Genomic DNA, 19,234 nt, shown 5'->3' with positions numbered 1-19,234 from the left:
CAACTCTTGTGTTATTTACTTTTCCAGTTGTTGTTACTTCTGATTAGTTTTAACGTTGTGTTTTATTATGTGCATGTTCTACACAATGTCCTGAACATTATGTAATACATCTGTCTGAGGTGAACTAGAATTTCATTGTTGAACTCACTGCTTAAGTATTTTCACTAAAGAAGGACGTTATATTTCCAATTCCCTTAGGACGATAAAAACCCTTTACTATACTACAATTGAATCTTGAAAGATTCAAAAGTGGTTAGGTAAATATTCTTTCAACACTCCTCCATCACAGCATCATCGCAGCTGCAGACCGACTGTTAATTGTGCACCAGGTTGGTTCCCAAGAAAGAGAGGTGGGTCACAACAGACATACCATGTCTTTCCTAACTAGAACCTCACAAAACAGCACTTCACAATGTCACATTCTCCAGCACCTTCGCAATACCACACAAAGTGATATCCATCGAACTGGAAGCTATGATACCACTGTTAGTGTAACACCCCGATTTCCAGGTGTGACTTTAGTAACTCAAAAATAAACTTTACGCGGAAAACAGGTATTTTTTTTTTCCTTTTTAATAAAGCGATATAAAAATAAAGACATAACTCAGCAACTAAACTAACCGATGTACAACATATATAAACATGTACAGCCTCAGCTGCATTCCCACGTCACGCGCACTCGCAGTGACTCCAAAGTAGTGTGCCCGTAGGCAAATATGTACAGATCCAGAAATGTGAGTGAGAAAGTTATAATTACAATCCACTAGGAGAAAGTCGGCCTCAAAATGGCCTAAGCAAAGACCCCTACAGTCCGACTGACTCTCTGTGATCCCTCATTAAGAAAACCACACAAAAAGCCATGCGTCGGGAACCTACCCTGTCCCAAAATCAAAACAAATCAAAGCTCTACACAAAATATGACGCCTGCCTAAACCTACCCTCCCAGTACCGCTCAAAGCTCCTCCTCCTCCTTCTCGTCGCTCTCGACGTAGTAGTCGACATCAGTGTCAGAGTCAGAGTCCAAGTCCACAGCGAACTGAAGTCGGCAAGTTGAAGCTCAGCTCCATGCGTCGTAGAACTCCCTTCGTCAGACGTCCACGCTCGTCAGTCCGGTCCTCCATGACCCTTCCCCGGTACGTCGCCCGATGACCCACAAGATCGATCACCCAAGTGGTGGGGCATGTCGGTCAACCAGCTCAAACCTGATCCCCCCCGAGGGAGAGACCATCGAAACCCAATTCGTCGTCGACATCTGGCAGCAGGCCGACCGCCCAAACACAAACATGAAACCAAAGCCAAGGCGCTAGGGTCAACTCACGGAATAGAGTAATTATACAAACAACATGTGATTGGGGGATATATATATGTTATTATATATATATATATATATATAAATATATTCCTAGCATGTTATCGGCTCTAACAATAATTCAGTAATGCAAACGGCACACAATTCCAGTCAGGGTGAATGTATGCGTGAAATGCAATTCAATATGATCCGGATAGTTGTTTGGGATGGGCACCACGAGTCTGCCCGATACAGGCCTAGTGTCGACAACTCTGCTCGGGTGTCGCTTACAAACCCATGCATAGTCGGATCAGCCCCAACCACCCTAGGTCGTGCCACTCTACCCGCTATGCCGAAGATACATCCATGTGTTCTTCGATGAAGGTCGTCCCAACCTTCGTGAAGCCGTCCCAACTTCACCGAGGCCCAATCTTTCGATCGTACAAACCTCGAATGTATGCATGATGCAATATGGTTAGCCAAACATCGAATCGTCCTCACAACGCAAGTGTTTAGCTTAAAGAGGACCCCAATGTGTAAAACCAAGTGTTTATTGATGATCAAGACGACATAAACCCCAACATCAAGAGTATCAAAGTACTCGACAACCTCCTCCCGTCACCGTGACTCTCCTCCGTGGCGTCCGCCAATTCCCAGTAACTTCAAGATTTGTCGACATTTCTCCGTCTTTCGCAATCATCACCCGTTTAAGTTCCCTACGGTTTTATTCATTAATAAAAATGTTTCAAGTTGAATTAGTCAAGTTATGAGTTTCATTTTCGAAAACTAAGTTCCCTAAGGTCTCTAGTTTCCAAGATTCTAATCATTCTAAGTTTGCCAAAATCCCACCAAATGTAACCCCCGGGGAAAGTCTAAGTATACAAACGATGGCTAGGTCTCAAACCTTGTGTTTGGACTTGCCTAGGGTTGTTCATCCAACCCGAAAGATCAAAAGGAATCAGTTCAGTGATTCTTCGCTCCGAAATCGCGTCAAGGCGCATAATTTAATACAACATCAACAACACATGTTATGAAAATAACATAGTAATAATTCATCATCATATCCAATATCAAAGTAATATACAAGTCGAATTTATCGACGCCAATCATGCAATATTAGCTAATAGGTAAGTTGCCCTAACCTCGATGTAACACCCCGATTTCGGTGGCGTCACTTTAGTAACTCAAGAATAAAATAAAGCGGAAAAGCAGGTATTTTTTTTGATTTGTTTAAATAAAAAGACTTGTCGAAATAAAGACTCAACCACAATCGCGATTAACAGCGATTAATATACAATACAAGCACAACCCTCGCTGCAACTAAAAACATCGTCACGAGTGTCCTCAAGTGACGGAAAGTAACATCAAGTAACTAAGGTGTTGCCCAGCGGCAAACAAGTGCGACTCATAAATGGAGTCATAAGTTTTATAAATACAGTCCTCCGAAAAGTAAGTCAGCCCAAAACGGCTTCCAAAAAGACTTCCTAGGTCCGACTACTCCATGCGATCCCCATCTATGGAGAACCACACCGAAAGCAACCTGTCGGAAACTACCCGGTGCCAAAAGTACAAATGACGAATCAGAGCTATGACAGCAACAACCAGCTCAAAAGACTCTAACCACCCATAACCCACACTACTATCATCGACCCTTCCTCGATCAGGCATGAAGTCCGGGTCCTCGTCGAAGGCTTCAGTAATAGTCATTTCGCTCCGGGTCTTTCCCGCACAACGAATCATCACGAACCGGCTGACGGACGCCTGGCAGCAGGCCGACCGCCCAAGCACAAACATACAAACAAAGCCAAGGTGCGAGGGTCAACTCACAGGATATAATAGATAATACAAGCAACATGTGATGAATTAAGGGGTATATATATATATATAGGTTGTATATATACATATAAGTTCTGTATCGTCTACCCTAAGGTACATACATAACATGTTATCAGATCTCTGGTAACAACACAATATTCAATATCTCAATAATTCAACAAATAACATGACAATGTTCACCAATATCAAATCATCAAAATCTCAACATATGAAGTTAGGTGATAAGGTTAGTCAAACAATGTATCGCCCTCCCAACGCACAAGTGTCTAACTAAACAAATGTTCCCTATCGTTTGCCCTATGGTAAACGACGATGAAATCTCACGCTTTCATGAAGTCTCACGCTTCCATGGAGTCTTACGCTTTCACGAAGTCTCACGCTTTAGTGAATTTTCACGCATACACGAAGTCTCACGCTTCAGTGAATTTTCGCGCATTCACGAAGTCTCACGCTTCAGTGAGTCTGCACGCCTCCGCAAAGTCTCCCGCTTCAGCGAAGGCTCCCGTCTCCACAAGGTCTCCCGCCTTAGTGAAGTTTTTGCTTTCACGAAGTCTCACGCTTCAGTGAATTTGCACCCTTTCACGAAGTCTCACACCTCAGTGAAGTCCCATGCTTTCACGAAGTCTCACGCCTTAGTGAAGTTCCAAGCTTTCACGAAGTCTCACGCCTCAGTGAAGATCCATGCTTTCACGAAGTCTCACGCCTCAGTGAAGATTCCCGGCTCATCCTTTGGTTGGCTAAATAAACTGCTCAAAGAGCGAAGGAGTACCAACGTACTTGGAAACTTATTGGTTTCCCCAAACCTTGGATTCGGCGACACTTCTCATTTTCCAAAACTAACATCCAAGCCCTAAGCTTTCATCTGACATTGTTATCATTATTTAAAGGGTTCAGATGTTGTTTAATGTATTATGAATTTTCCTTGTAAAATAGTTTCCATTTAGTTTTATCTCAAACAATAAATCAAGTCGAATTCATCGACGCCTAAAATACAAATAGCTAGTAAGTAAGTTGCCCTCACCTCGAGTTGTTCCAGTCTCGCGGTGTAGGTCTCGCTCACAAGCTTGTTCAGTCAATCCCAAAGTTTCCACAATCGAACCTTTGAGCAACAAAGCAATAATGAATCAAACCAAGTCGATACAGTCGAAACAATCCTAACTAATGTTCGACAAAGCTCAAGAAGCTTCAGAGTACAACATTTAGGCACGAATGGAAGGGCTTTCCCCGAATGGATGAGTTTTGACTCGATTCAAGTTTTGTACAAAAACACTTTATTCGCTAAAACGTGCATAACTCGAGCTAAAGAACTCGGAATAACACGAAACCGGAGCCAAAATTTCGACAATTGAAAGAGCTACGCAATGGCTCAGGTCATAGAGACCCAAAAATTATTTTTGGACACGGTACCCAAGCAAATAGGTTTCGGCCACTATGGAAAATAGGGTTTTCGAACTTTTTCTTCGATCTTAATCAATTCCTAGGTATTCTTAGGCGATATCTAGGCCAGGGAAACCCTCAGAAAAATTATTGGGTCGAAAATTGTCGCAGGGGTATTTTGGTCAATATTTTTAGCTCGGAAACTCAAAATCAGAATTTTCGAAAAACAAATTAGATGGGGTCGATCCTAACAACATTTATAACAACTAATCCTTCTAAAGCTAAGCTCAATCGTGAATTTTCAGCTTAAAGAACGGAACTTTACCCATAAATGGGTTTTTCCAACAGAAATTGATCCCGGCGGCATTTCGGCGACATTCAGCAGAAAACAACCGGATATTCACGCTCTAGAGCACGTAGGCAATAAGTTTAGACTCCAAAATCAGCTTATTTGGACAGTTTTACAAAAAGCTCAAAACTTGGAGCACAGAAAGACATAGCAAAAAGCGACGGAATTTAAGGTCAGAAGAAAGAAATAACATCAGTACCTCGAGGCCTACGCGTAGCAACGAACGGAACGACCCCTTGGAAGCCCACGGCCGTGTGTGTGTGTTTTGTGATTTTTGTTTGTTTGTTTTTTAATTCATTTCAAGCTATATATAGGAAATGGAAAACGCAGAAAAATGAAAATTTCGCGATTCCGATTTTTCCTACTGATTCCAACGTATTTTAGACACGATATTCTTCCCGCTGAATCTTCTAATTCTCCAAAGAAATATCAGTATGATTTTTGGTTTTCGAGGCTTGTTTTTAATGTGTACCGGCTTAAAATGCACTTTATGGTTTTGACCTCAGATGCAGAAACTTCCTTCTGAAGAAAGATTTGGAACGTCGATTAGAGTGGGCGTACGCGGATGAAATCTTCGTTTGAAGCTCCGAATAGAAAAATTCTTCATCATCCGTTGATTTTAGGGTTTCTGAACTATCAGGGTTTCGGTTTCGGCAAACTTCCGAGTATTGGAAATTGACGTTCGTACATTCCAGGGTTTCGTATCGAAACGCTCGTTTTGGAAAGGAATAAGAGAAAGTCTTATATTCCTCTAGAAGATTTTTGGAATTTATTCCTATAGTGTTCCAAGGGTGGAACTTAGTTTTCTTTCCTAAGGTTCTTGTCCTAGGTTTAATGCGAATATTAGTCGTGCTATAACTTTCATCGACTTTGATACAATCCTTAGCTTTTCTTGAACTTTCTCCTTCACAAATTCATTCCATCCATTTAACCCTTGTTCAGGTTTTCCCTTCACGTTACATCAAATTAATCGTGAAAAGAAATTTTGTTCGGTTTATTCCAAACTTAAAAACTTGGGTCTCACACTCGAGTTGTTCCAGCCTCGCGGTATAGGTTCTCCTCACAAAGTTGCTCCGTAGATCCCAAAGTTCCTTCAACTGAACCTCGGAAAAAACAAAGCAGAAATCCATACAAAATCGATTAGCTCGATCACAGACAACTAATTAACGATAGACAAAGCATTTAAAGCTTCAGAGTACAACAATCGAACACGAGAGGACGAGTTATCGAAAAACGGAAAACCCCCCCCTAAACATGCTCACGGCCCTAAGAGAAAAAGGGTTCCGGCGCTTTTTCTTTGATCTAAATTAATTCCTAGGTAGTTTTAGGGTAAAACTAGGATAAAGAAACTGTCGGAAAAATTTTAGAACGACCGGTTCAAAATACGACTACTCAGTGGCGTTTTGGTCCAAAATTAAAGCTCAAAACTCAAAGTTAAAACTTCGGAAAAAAAATTTGATGGGAACGTTCACAACGACATTTGTAGCATCTAATCCTAAAGGCACTAAGTCGGATTACGACTTTTCGACATTAAAGTTTCAATATGTGCGCAAAAAGGGTTTTTATACAGCTTTTCAGATCTTCGGCGACTCGATCTAAATCGGCGAATAACGGCGAATGTTCTAGGTTGTTGGGCAAGTATAGATGATGGATCTAAAGAAAAATCGGGAAAATCGAACAGTTTTACGAAAAGCTCGAAACTTTGAGCTCAGAAATAGCTAAAGAAACGCGACAAAAAGAGTGATCAAAGGTAAGAATCAAGCAAGTTACCTCGATGCCGTGAAATAGAGACAAACTGCTCGAAGATCGGTCGAGAAACGACAAAGTTCTTCTCCTCTCCTTTCCTTCCCAAACTCGCGGCCTCCAATGGGTGAACGGGTAAGATATTTGTGATTTTTCACTATTTATAGGAGAGTGAAATCGCGGGAAAATGAATATTTCGCGATTCCGATTTTTGCAGCACGTTCATCGGTGAATTCTAAGCGAGATTCTGGCGACAGAATTCCAGAACTCAAAGCAGGTTTCTTGAATTTGGGAAAAACGATCCAAAAGCGGTGTAAGTTAATTTGCCCCGAAAAACTACTTTTTGCTGTGAAGGTCAGACAACAAAATTTCGTTATGAGGAAAGATTGGAAACGTCGAAAGAAATTTGGCAACGCGGATGGAAACTTCGTTAAAAGCTCCGAATAGAAAAAGTCTTCATTCAGTGATTGAATCTAGGGTTTTTAAAGCAAAGAAATTAGCGTCGTCGGACTTCCGAGAAGTGAATCCTATCGTGCGTACAGTCCAGGGTTCCGAAATGAAACACTGGTCGAAGGAAAAATAAAGAGAACTTCTTATTTTTCCAAGGATTTGAAATTTCGCTTAAACATTGCTTTAAGAGCGGAATTAGCCTATTCTGGACACTATCACCATAAGGCGGGTGTGCAGACGACTCGCACTAACTCCTAAAACGACTATGGTACTATCCTCAAGCAATTCCTGAACTTTCTTCTTCATTGAACTTTCCCAAACTGTAAACTCCTGTCACGCTTACACTGATTCTACGCGTGAGTCGGAAATTAAACTTTAAATCCAATTCTGCAAATCCGGGTCTTACAATACTCCCCTCCAAAAAGAAAGTTTCGTCCTCGAAACTCAGGGTTCCGTAAAAAGTCCGGGATACAGTTCCTTGATCTTGTCTTCTAATTCCCATGTAGCGTCTCCCGTATCGTTGTTCCATATCACTTTCACTAATGCAATATGCTTCCCTCTCAGCTGTTTCACTCTTCTGTCCCCAATGCTAACCGGCGGTGCCTCAAAAGTCAAATCATCCTTCAGTTCAACGTTGTCTGGCTCGATTACATGAGTCGGGTCTGAAATGTACTTCCTCAGCTGCGACACATGAAATACATCGTGAATGTTGGAAAGAAACGGTGGTAGCGCAATCTGATACGCAACTGGACCAACACGGCGAGTTATTTGGTAAGGTCCAATAAACTTTGGCGTGAGCTTCCTTGACTTAATAGCCCGGCCAACTCCAGTAGTCTGAGTAACTCGTAGAAACACATGGTCTCCCTCTTCAAACTCTAGGGTTCTGCGTCGCTGATCGGCATAACTTTTCTGTCTGCTCTGCGAAGCTCTCATCTTTTCTCTGATCTGCTTAACCTTCTCAGTTGTCTGTTGCAGAAGTTCTGGCCCAATCAACAAACTCTCCCCATCTTGATACCAACACAACGGTGTCCTACACTTTCGACCATACAAAGCTTCATACGGTGCCATCCCAATGCTCGCATGAAAACTATTGTTGTATGTGAATTCGATCAATGGCAGAAGATCATCCCAGCTTCCTCTGTTGTCTAACACACAAGCACGCAGTAGATCCTCTAACGACTGAATAGTTCTCTCTGTTTTCCCGTCAGTTTGTGGATGATACGCCGAACTCAATCTCAGCTTGGTTCCTAACGCGTCATGAAGAGCTCCCCAAAAGTGCGAAGTAAACTTTGGATCACGATCAGACACAATACTCGTCGGAACTCCGTGTAGTCTCACAATCTCAGCCACATAAATCTCAGCTAACTTTTCCACGTTGTAAGTAGTTCTCACTGGTAGAAAATGCGCTGACTTGGTCAAACGGTCCACGATTACCCAAATCGAATCGTGTCTCTTCTGTGTTCTTGGCAATGCCACCACAAAATCCATGGAGATGCTATCCCATTTCCATTCTGGCACGTCTAAGCTCGGTAACATACCGGCAGGTCTCTGATGCTCTACCTTAGCCTTCTTACAAGTCAAACATGCAGCTACATACTCGGCCACTTGTTTCTTCATTCCCGGCCACCAGAAGTTCAGTTTGAAGTCTTGATACATCTTTGTCATTCCAGGATGAATGATCCACTTGCTCTTGTGTCCTTCATCCATGATCAGCCTTCTCAATTCTGGGTTGTTAGGTACACAAACTCTGTCCTTGCATCTTAGGATGTTGTCAGTCCCTATCTTGAACTCCGGGTCTTTCCCTTGAATCACTAAGTTTCTCTTCTCTAGCAGAAACACATCTTGCAATTGTTGCTCTCTAATCTCTTCCATCAATCCACTGGCGATTCTGATCATACCAAACTTCAACATTCCCTCAGACGGTGTCACACCCAAACTCATATCTCGAAATTGTTCCAGCAACTCCAGCTCTTTAACCATCATTGACGAGACATGCATCTTCCTACTCAAAGCATCAGCAACTACATTTGCCTTCCCAGGGTGATATTGCAGCGTAAACTCGTAGTCTTTGATAAACTCCATCCATCTTCGTTGTCTCATGTTCAGCTCTTTCTGATCGAACAAGTATTTAAGACTCTTGTGATCGCTAAATATCGTGAAAGTACAACCATAAAGGTAATGCCTCCAGATTTTGAGCGAAAACACAATAGCAGCTAACTCCAAATCGTGAGTCGGGTAGTTCTTCTCGTGAGTCTTCAACTGTCTCGAAGCATAAGCCACCACTTTCCGATGTTGCATCAGTACACATCCCACGCCTTGATGTGAAGCATCACAGTAGACCTCATAAGGTTCCTCTGGTTGTGGCAAAATAAGCACAGGTGACGTCGTCAAACGTTCCTTCAAAGTATGAAAACTTGATTCACACGCCTCAGTCCATGAAAAAGGTTGATACTTCTTCGTAAGTTGAGTCAAAGGTCCAACAATCTTGGCAAATCCCTCAATGAAGCGTCTATAATATCCAGCTAAGCCCACAAAACTTCTGATTTCTGTCACTGTCTTCGGTTGTTCCCAAGCCAAAACAGTCTCCCCTTTCGCTGGATCCACAGCTATACCTTCCTTTGAGATAACATGGCCTAAGAAATTGACTTCCTCAAGCCAGAATTCACACTTGGAAGGGTTCGCGTACAACTTTTTCTCTCGCAACACTTGTAAAACTTGGCGCAAATGTTCTTCATGTTCCTTAGCATCCTTCGAATAGATCAGAATGTCGTCAATAAACACCACTACAAACCTATCCAAGAACTCATGAAAGATGCGGTTCATGTAGTCCATGAAAACAGCAGGTGCATTCGTCACTCCAAACGGCATCACTAGGTACTCGTAGTGTCCGTAGCGAGTTCTGAAAGCAGTCTTCGGTATATCCTTAGTCTTCACTCTGATTTGATGATAGCCTGACTTCAAGTCTATCTTGGAGAATACAGCAGCCCCTCGTAGTTGATCCATCAAATCATCTATCCTCGGTAACGGGTATCTGTTCTTGATCGTTGCCTTGTTGAGTTGTCGATAGTCCACACATAATCTAGACTTTCCGTCTTTCTTCTTGACTAAAAGCACTGGCGCTCCCCACGGTGAGACACTTGGTCGAATGAATCCTTTTGCAGAAAGATCCTCTAACTGAGACTTCAACTCTACTAGCTCTACAGGTGCCATACGGTAAGGTGCGATCGAAATCGGTCCGGTTCCGGGTACAATGTCGATCACGAACTCTACGTCGCGTACTTGCGGTAGTCCAGGTACCTCTTCAGAACAACATCAGCAAAAATCTCGAATTTCTGGGATACCATGCACATCTGAGTCTCTCCTACCTTCTAGATCCTTGACAACCCGGCTTCAGAACTAAACGCCCTAAAATCCTACGTATCGTACCCATAAGGAATTTCCTTGAGATCCTGGCTTCCTTATCGACGCATCGGTAAAACAACTTCCTAGCTCAGCGTGCTATTCTAGACCTCGTCTAACTTCTATAGTTAAATCACGAGCAACTTCGAATAAGGTCCTACTAGGGATAATAATCATAAGGTCAAAGTCTAAGTAGTAGATACAAGTTAGGCGCGTCACACTCGCTTCGAAGATAAAGGAGTAAGTTATTCTGGAATAAGAGAACAGTTAAAGTATTACCATTGTCCCCACGTTCTTCCTCGTTCAACTCCTCAGCTCTTGCTCCCTCCTTGGTATGAATCCTTTCCTCTACAGCAAGTTGTTTTCCTTTCCCAGTATTCCCTGATGATTCGCCCTTGGGTGCCTTGTAATCTTTGGAGAAGTGTCCCGGTTGGTTGCAATTGAAGCATAGCCTTCCCTTGATCTTGCACTTACTGGTATAGTGCCCGATTTCCCCACAGTTGAAGCATAGAGGTCCCCCGTCTGGACACTTGTTAGTGTAGTGCCCCACCTCCTTGCACCTGTAACACGTCACTATTTTGCCCGAAGTCTTGTTTCCTGTTCCTCCGGTAGCATCATTCCCTTTCATCTTACTGTCAGAAGGTCCCCCTTGGAGTGTCTTGCAGTTCACAGCTAGATGCCCCTCTCGGTTACACTTGAAGCATCTCGGTCCAATCACTGAGCAATTGTTAGCAAAATGCCCAAACTTTCCGCAACGAAAACATGTCACATCTTTGTCACCAACTGGCTTCCCTCCAGTAGCAGCAGTCGTTGATTTGTACGCTCCTGAGATAAGGTCTCTTCCCTCGGGACGCTGATACGGTTTCCACTGATGGTAGCTCTCCCTTCCGTTGTAGCCTTGGAATCCTGACCTCATTGGTCCCCCAGCTCCTGTTCGGTTCATTCCTCCTTGCTGATACATTGCCGTCGCCATCATTCGTTGGTGATGCTCACGTGCAGCCTCTTCAGTGCGCATGTAAGCGTCTTCCGCAGCCTGGTTCATCATTGCCTTTATCATTGTAGCTATTGCCTCCGCCATCTGGTTAAGGTCCACCATCCTATGTCTCGTCAAACGTCCAATTAGTACTAACCATAAGGTAGTATTAGACAAACCGTTCAATATGATTAAGTAGTAACGCAAACAATTAGAGCGAAAATCGCTCTGCAGACAATCAATTTTCACTCTTTGCAGAGTCACACAACCTAGCACAGAAGACCTATTCCCCAAAGACTCCCAAAAGACTCGACTAAGCTCTGATACCACAATGTAACACCCCGATTTCCAGGTGTCACTTTAGTAACTCAAAAATAAACTTTACGCGGAAAACATGTATTTTTTTTTCCTTTTTAATAAAGCGATAGAAAAATAAAGACATAACCCAGCAACTAAACTAACCGATGTACAACATATATAAACATGTACAGCCTCAGCTGCACTCCCACGTCACGCGCACTCGTAGTGACTCCAAAGTAGTGTGCCCGTAGGCAAATATGTACAGATCCAGAAATGTGAGTGAGAAAGTTATAATTACAATACACTAGGAGAAAGTCGGCCTCAAACTGGCCCAAGCAAAGACCCCTACAGTCCGACAGACTCTCTGTGATCCCTCAGAAGCCATGCGTCGGGAACCTACCCTGTCCCAAAATCAAAACGAATCAGAGCTCTACACAAAATATGACGCCTGCCTAAACCTACCCTCCCAGTACCGCTCAAAGCTCCTCCTCCTTCTTCTCGTCGCTCCCGACGTAGTAGTCGACATCAGTGTCAGAGTCAGAGTCAGAGTCCAAGTCCACAGCGAACTGAAGTCGGCAAGTTGAAGCTCAGCTCCATGCGTCGTAGAACTCCCTTCGTCAGACGTCCACGCTCGTCAGTCCGGTCCTCCATGACCCTTCCCCGGTACGTCGCCCGATGACCCACAAGATCGATCACCCAAGCGGTGGGGCATGTCAGTCAACCAGCTCAAACCTGATCCCCCCCGAGGGAGAGACCATCGAAACCCAATCCGTCGTCGACATCTGGCAGTAGGCCGACCGCCCAAACATAAACAAGAAACCAAAGCCAAGGCGCTAGGGTCAACTCACGGAATAGAGTAATTATACAAACAACATGTGATTGGGGGATATATATATATATGTTATTATATATATATATAAATAAATTCCTAGCATGTTATCGGCTCTAACAATAATTCAGTAATGCAAACAGCACACAATTCCAGTCAGGGTGAATGTATGCGTGAAATGCAATTCAATATGATCCGGATAGTTGTTTGGGATGGGCACCACGAGTCTGCCCGACACAGGCCTAGTGTCGACAACTCTGCTCGGGTGTCGCTTACAAACCCATGCATAGTCGGATCAGCCCCAACCACCCTAGGTCGTGCCACTCTGCCCGCTATGCCGAAGATACATCCATGTGTTCTTCGATGAAGGCCGTTCCAACCTTCGTGAAGCCGTCCCAACTTCACCGAGGCCCAATCTTTCGATCGTACAAACCTCGAATGTATGCATGATGCAATATGGTTAGCCAAACATCGAATCGTCCTCACAACGCAAGTGTTTAGCTTAAAGAAGACCCCAATGTGTAAACCCAAGTGTTTATTGATGATCAAGACGACATAAACCCCAACATCAAGAGTATCAAAGTACTCGACAACCTCCTCCCGTCACCGTGACTCTCCTCCGTGGCGTCCGCCAATTCCCAGTAACTTCAAGATTTGTCGACATTTCCCCGTCTTTCGCAATCATAACCCATTTAAGTTCCCTACGGTTTTATTCATTAATAAAAATGTTTCAAGTTGAATTAGTCAAGTTATGAGTTTCATTTTCGAAAACTAAGTTCCCTAAGGTTTCTAGTTTCCAAGATTCTAATCATTCTAAGTTTGCCAAAATCCCACCAAATGTAACCCCCGGGGAAAGTCTAAGTATACAAACGATGGCTAGGTCTCAAACCTTGTGTTTGGACTTGCCTAGGGTTGTTCATGCAACCCGAAAGATCAAAAGGAATCAGTTCAGTGATTCTTTACTCCGAAATCGCGTCAAGGTGCATAATTTAATACAACATCAACAACACATGTTATGAAAACAACATAGTAATAATTCATCATCATATCCAATATCAAAGTAATATACAAGTCGAATTTATCGACGCCCATCATGCAATATTAGCTAATTGGTAAGTTGCCCTAACCTCGAGTTGTTCCAGCCTCGCGGTATAGGTTCTCCTCACAAAGTTGCTCCGTAGATCCCGAAGTTCCTTCAAATGAACCTCGGAGAAAACAAAGCAGAAATCCATACAAAATCGATTAGCTCGATCACACACAACTAATTAACGATAGACAAAGCATTTAAAGCTTCAGAGTACAACAATCGAACACGAGAGGACGAGTTATCGAAAAACGGAAACCCCCCTAAACATGCTCACGGCCCTAAGAGAAAAAGGGTTCCGGCGCTTTTTCTTTGATCTAAATTAATTCCTAGGTAGTTTTAGGGTAAAACTAGGATAAAGAAACTGTCGAAAAAATTTTAGAACAACCGGGTCAAAATACGACTACTCAGTGGCGTTTTGGTCCAAAATTAAAGCTCAAAACTCAAAGTTAAAACTTCGGAAAACAAATTTGATGGGAACGTTCACAACGACATTTGTAGCAACTAATCCTAAAGGCACTAAGTCGGATTACGACTTTTCGACATTAAAGTTTCAATATGTGCGCAAAAAGGGTTTTTATACAGTTTTTCAGATCTTCGGCGACTCGATCGAAATCGGCGAATAACGGCGAGTGTTCTAGGTTGTTGGGCAAGTATAGATGATGGATCTAAAGAAAAATCGGGAAAATCGAATAGTTTTACGAAAAGCTCGAAACTTTGAGCTCAGAAATAGCTAAAGAAACGCGACAAAAAGAATGATCAGAGGTAAGAATCAAGCAAGTTACCTCGATGCCGTGAAATAGAGACAAACTGCTCGAAGATCGGTCGAGAAACGACAAAGTTCTTCTCCTCTCCTTTCCTTCCCAAACTCGCGGCCTCCAATGAGTGAAATCGCGGGAAAATGAATATTTCGCGATTCCGATTTTTGCAGCACGTTCATCGGTGAATTCTAAGCGAGATTCTGACGACAAAATTCCGGAACTCAAAGCAGGTTTCTTGAATTTGGGAAAAACGATCCAAAAGCGGTGTAAGTTAATTTGCCCCGAAAAACTACTTTTTGCTGTGAAGGTCAGACAACAAAACTTCGTTCTGAGGAAAGATTGGAAACGTCGAAAGAAATCTGGCAACGCGGATGGAAACTTCGTTAAAAGCTCCGAATAGAAAAAGTCTTCATTCAGTGATTGAATCTAGGGTTTTTAAAGCAAAGAAATTAGCGTCGTCGGACTTCCGAGAAGTGAATCCTATCGTGCGTACAGTGCAGGGTTCCGAAATGAAACACTGGTCGAAGGAAAAATAAAGATAACTTCTTATTTTTCCAAGGATTTGAAATTTCGCTTAAACATTGCTTTAACAGCGGAATTAGCCTATTCTGGACACTATCGCCATAAGGCGGGTGTGCAGACGACTCGCACTAACTCCTAAAACGACTATGGTACTATCCTCAAGCAATTCCTGAACTTTCTTCTTCATTGAACTTTCCCAAACTGTGAACTCCTGTCACGCTTACACTGATTCAACGCGTGAGTCGGAAATTAAACTTTGAATCCAGTTCTGCAAATCCGGGTCTTACAGTTAGGAAATAACACAGTTGAAGAAGTAAAATAAACCAGAAGCGCAATCACCAACACAAGGATATAATGTGGAAACTTCAAAACCGGAGGAAAAATCACTCTCGTTGTCAAAACCCACAACCAAAAAATAAACACTATGTGAAAATTGTTACAACACATAGACTTCACTCTCAAGTCTCAACCACCCTCATGCCCTAGTACACCCACACTCTCCAAAGTAAATATTTGAACTACATCTCACAATACTCTAAAACAAGAGCATAAGAGAAAAATAAAACACAAATATAAATTTAAAAGTGTTTTCAGGTACTACTCCTTTGATATTTTGGTATATTGAAACAAGGAATTTGAGATCCCTATACACAGTCTTGGACTCCCTCATTCTTAACTATTCTAAGCAATGTGAGACTTCTCCAAGATGAATTCCTTGATCTTTTTTCTCCTTCATTAGTAATGTGGGACTTACATTACAATCAACCTCAACAGTTCTAATCTACGTTGGGATGAATATTGCAGCAGTAATATATATATATATATATATATATATATATATATATATTACTGTCAAAGCTGAAAGGATATAGTGGAGATGAGTTGAGTATTGCAGCAATAACCTCTATATCTTTTTGCTGTCAAAGACGAAAGGATCGACTTGGGGCGCGGATGTTTTCTTTCTAAGCTTTTCTAAGCCTTTGTATTTCTTATTTTTTTTAACTATGTATTAAGGGTTTGAGTACCTCTTGTACTCCTTTTTAATGCATTCATTTGGTTTATAAAAAAAAATATGAGCAACCACAAACATCAAATGCAATTGAGTCACCATTATAAGGTCAATTTTCTGTGGAGTTCAGTTCAGATGAAAAATAAAAGAAGCTCACTATTAAAGCATACATGATTATGTATAAAAAAAATGATTGCAAAAACTTCCAGGCTCGATTGTCAATGAAAATCACTTCTTGCAAATATAACCAGCATTCCTTCTCCTCAATTGTTTTATTCTTCATGCTTACATAATCTCATCACACATAAGCTTGTAGATATCCATGCGTGTGTACTTCACCTCTGGATAAAGCTCAGACGCTTCTACTCCATGTTCTGCTATTTCATAGTTTGTCAAACACCCTTCATAAAAAATATGATACAAACGCCCCACTCCCGCTTGGCTTGCAAAGTCCAAACCTGCAGTAAATCACACAAATCAAGAGTCATTATTTATTGACATATGTATGAACTACTCTAAAAATCTAATTCTCCCACATGGAAACTGAAATGCTAGCAAAAGACACTCTTTGAAACATACTTCTTATACATATTCTTTTTTTCCCTTAACCAAGATAACTGTGACGGTCTTCTGTTGCCCCTAGTCAGCGAACTAAGTGGTATGAGATTGACCGATAAATTTTTTCCATTTATAAGAGTTGAGAAACGAACTCTCAATCATTTGCTTAAAAGACGAAGAGTTGAAACGGTAACTCTATTAAATCATTTAATTTGGTTACTCCACACACATATTCTAGGTGTGCTTCTTTTTTATTATTTTATTTTGGGCAAATTGGGTGCATTTTAACTTGAAAAATGAATTCTTCACACTTCTCCACCTCCATCAAATTGAGAGAGATAGGAAGAAAAGAAAGATATTTGAGAAACATTATGATAGATGATGTGATAAGGAAAAAGGAGAGATATGAAGAAAAAACAAGTTAAAATGAGATGAAAAGAGAAACTAGTAGTGTGTCAATATCATTGTTGTTTAACCTTCGAGGGAAGATAGTAAGTCTTGTTCAGACATGGTGGACTTGTCTAATTGCTTTCCAATAAGCTTCTCCCATTTCTCAATTAGCTCTCTATGAGTGAGGATGTTTTCTGGTGGCCTTAGGTAAACTGTCTTGTTCAATGATCGTGGATCATCAATCGTCTTGATTGTGTAGGTCGCAACATCATCTTCATCCATAAAAACAACTGCACCAAATAACAGCTTATTGTGAATTCATCATCATTACAAGGTATTTAATTAACAAGAGAATCAATATTTCGAAATGACCTTCTAGCTAGTTTCATTCATTCACTATATATGAAATATATACAAGTCATTATTCAACTACCAAGCTAACTGTTTCTAACAGATCAAGCTAACTACATGTTAACTAGCTAGTAATTACTTGCAACAGAATTAATAACAGCCAGTACAAATAACTAATTTAAGTATGCTTTAATTATTGTATCAGACCATGTGACTGTCTGTCTGTAATCCGTTAGCACCTGTGCAAACAGACATAAACACTAAAATTCTGATTGTAATTTACACAAGATGACATTAAAGAAAAGTATTAAATTATAGTTTTACTAATAATTTTAAGATTTTTTGGATACCTTTGACATTGCCATCACCATTGAGAACCACTTTGTCTCGTGGTGGGAAGAGAGTACCCATCTGAGCGAGGTTAGAAGCGAAGTAGCCAGCAAAGCAGTTCGCAGAGATGTAGGTGAAAGGGATGTTGGCATCTTCAATTGCTTTCCTCGCAGTCATTTTTTCATCAAATGTGACTCTTCCAGGTTCAAGTGCATGTCCCATGAGTGCTGGGTCCATGCCAAATTCTGAAGGTAGAAAACGCTAGAGGAAAAGAAAAGAAAAAGTCAGAATGTATTATTTAGTGAGCCAACCAAATGTATTCTTATTGATTGAATAATGTTTGGTACCATGCCTGTTATTTGGTACTCAAACGGTGGATACATTTCAACCCACAAACCTTAAGATCTTAGAATTTCTATCAGTTCTAACTCTATGTAAAAAAGGCTAAAGCCAATTTGAATATTTTACGGGTATTCGATAAAATGAAAAAATATGTTTTACCTGCATATATTATCCGTAAAAATATGTATTTTTAAAAATTATTTAATTGTAAATATAAAAAAAATTTAATGTTATTAAATATCTTTCGCAATTCTAACCCGATGTGATGAATTTATTAGCTAGTGCAATCCCTACAAATCAAACTCTCTCTCTTTCTCAATCTAATAGTTCAAACAAACATTTTTTACCACCGTATACCCAACGTTATATGCCCAACCAATTTTGAGGTCTAATATTTAAAATCTAAAAGGCAAGGAAAATGCAAGTCCTACAGATCTAGAATAAGGGTTATTTGATTGCAATTTTTGAAAATTGTATTCTTTATAAACTATTTTTAAAAACTGTTTTTCAAGAGAAAAAAAAAACTGTTTAAATCAGATGTTTTCCAACATTTTGTAATAAGAAAACTAAAAAGTGAAGCAGAAAATATTTTTTAGCTGTTCTGGTATTTTAATTTAAAAAAAATTGAAATAGAGAATCGATTTTAAAAACAGTTTTTTAAACGCAAACAAGTTTACAAAAAAAAACTGTTTTTAAAAACTATAATCAAACATGCCCTTGATAGCTTCAACAAGTTTGAGCTTCCCTCATGGCTTCAACATTCAAAAACTATATACCTTGACATTCCCTGCAGCCTTGATGGCTTCAACAAGTTTGAGCTGCATCAAAATGTTATGAGACCGGAAATGAACTCCGGACATGGTATAGATCACAACATCCACGAGATTCACCGCATTCACGAGACTCTGGTGATCGGAGAAAGAAGCCTCCACGAGACGAGCACCTAGCTTCTTGAAGGACACCAGCATCTGCACCTTCTCTACATCAAGCCCAATGTCTGGACGTTGGAGAACATAGGTTTCATGCCCTTGTTCTATACTTGCCCTCACGATTCTCCTCCCAATATACCCTGTACCACCCACAACAAGAACCTTGCTCTTAATTCACATTGCCCTTATCTCCTCTCCAGTTCCTCAAGCCAAAGTGGATAATATTGTGGGCCGGGCAAGGCTCATTCACTATATAAAATATAATGGACTAGATCGGGTATATATAGCTCCTAAAGATGTCTTCTTAATTTAATTTGGGGTTGTCTAAATGACCAATAAGAAAGTTTGGGTTAAATAACTCATCATCCAATCATATTGAAGATAAGTGAGTTGAAATTTCTATATTTTATTTAT

At 41.0% G+C, this 19,234-nt stretch overlaps 1 pseudogene; it reads right to left on the bottom strand.

The window, feature by feature from the left end:
• Positions 1-16,004: 16,004 nt before the first annotated feature.
• On the bottom strand, positions 16,005-19,000 carry LOC130735322 (isoflavone reductase homolog; annotated as a pseudogene).
• Positions 19,001-19,234: the final 234 nt, after the last annotated feature.

The sequence above is a fragment of the Lotus japonicus genome, chromosome 2, assembly GCF_012489685.1.
Source record: "Lotus japonicus ecotype B-129 chromosome 2, LjGifu_v1.2".
Lineage (NCBI taxonomy): Eukaryota > Viridiplantae > Streptophyta > Magnoliopsida > Fabales > Fabaceae > Lotus > Lotus japonicus.
The sequence above is the reverse complement of the archived record's forward strand: the minus strand, read 5'-3'. Positions and strand labels throughout refer to the sequence as shown.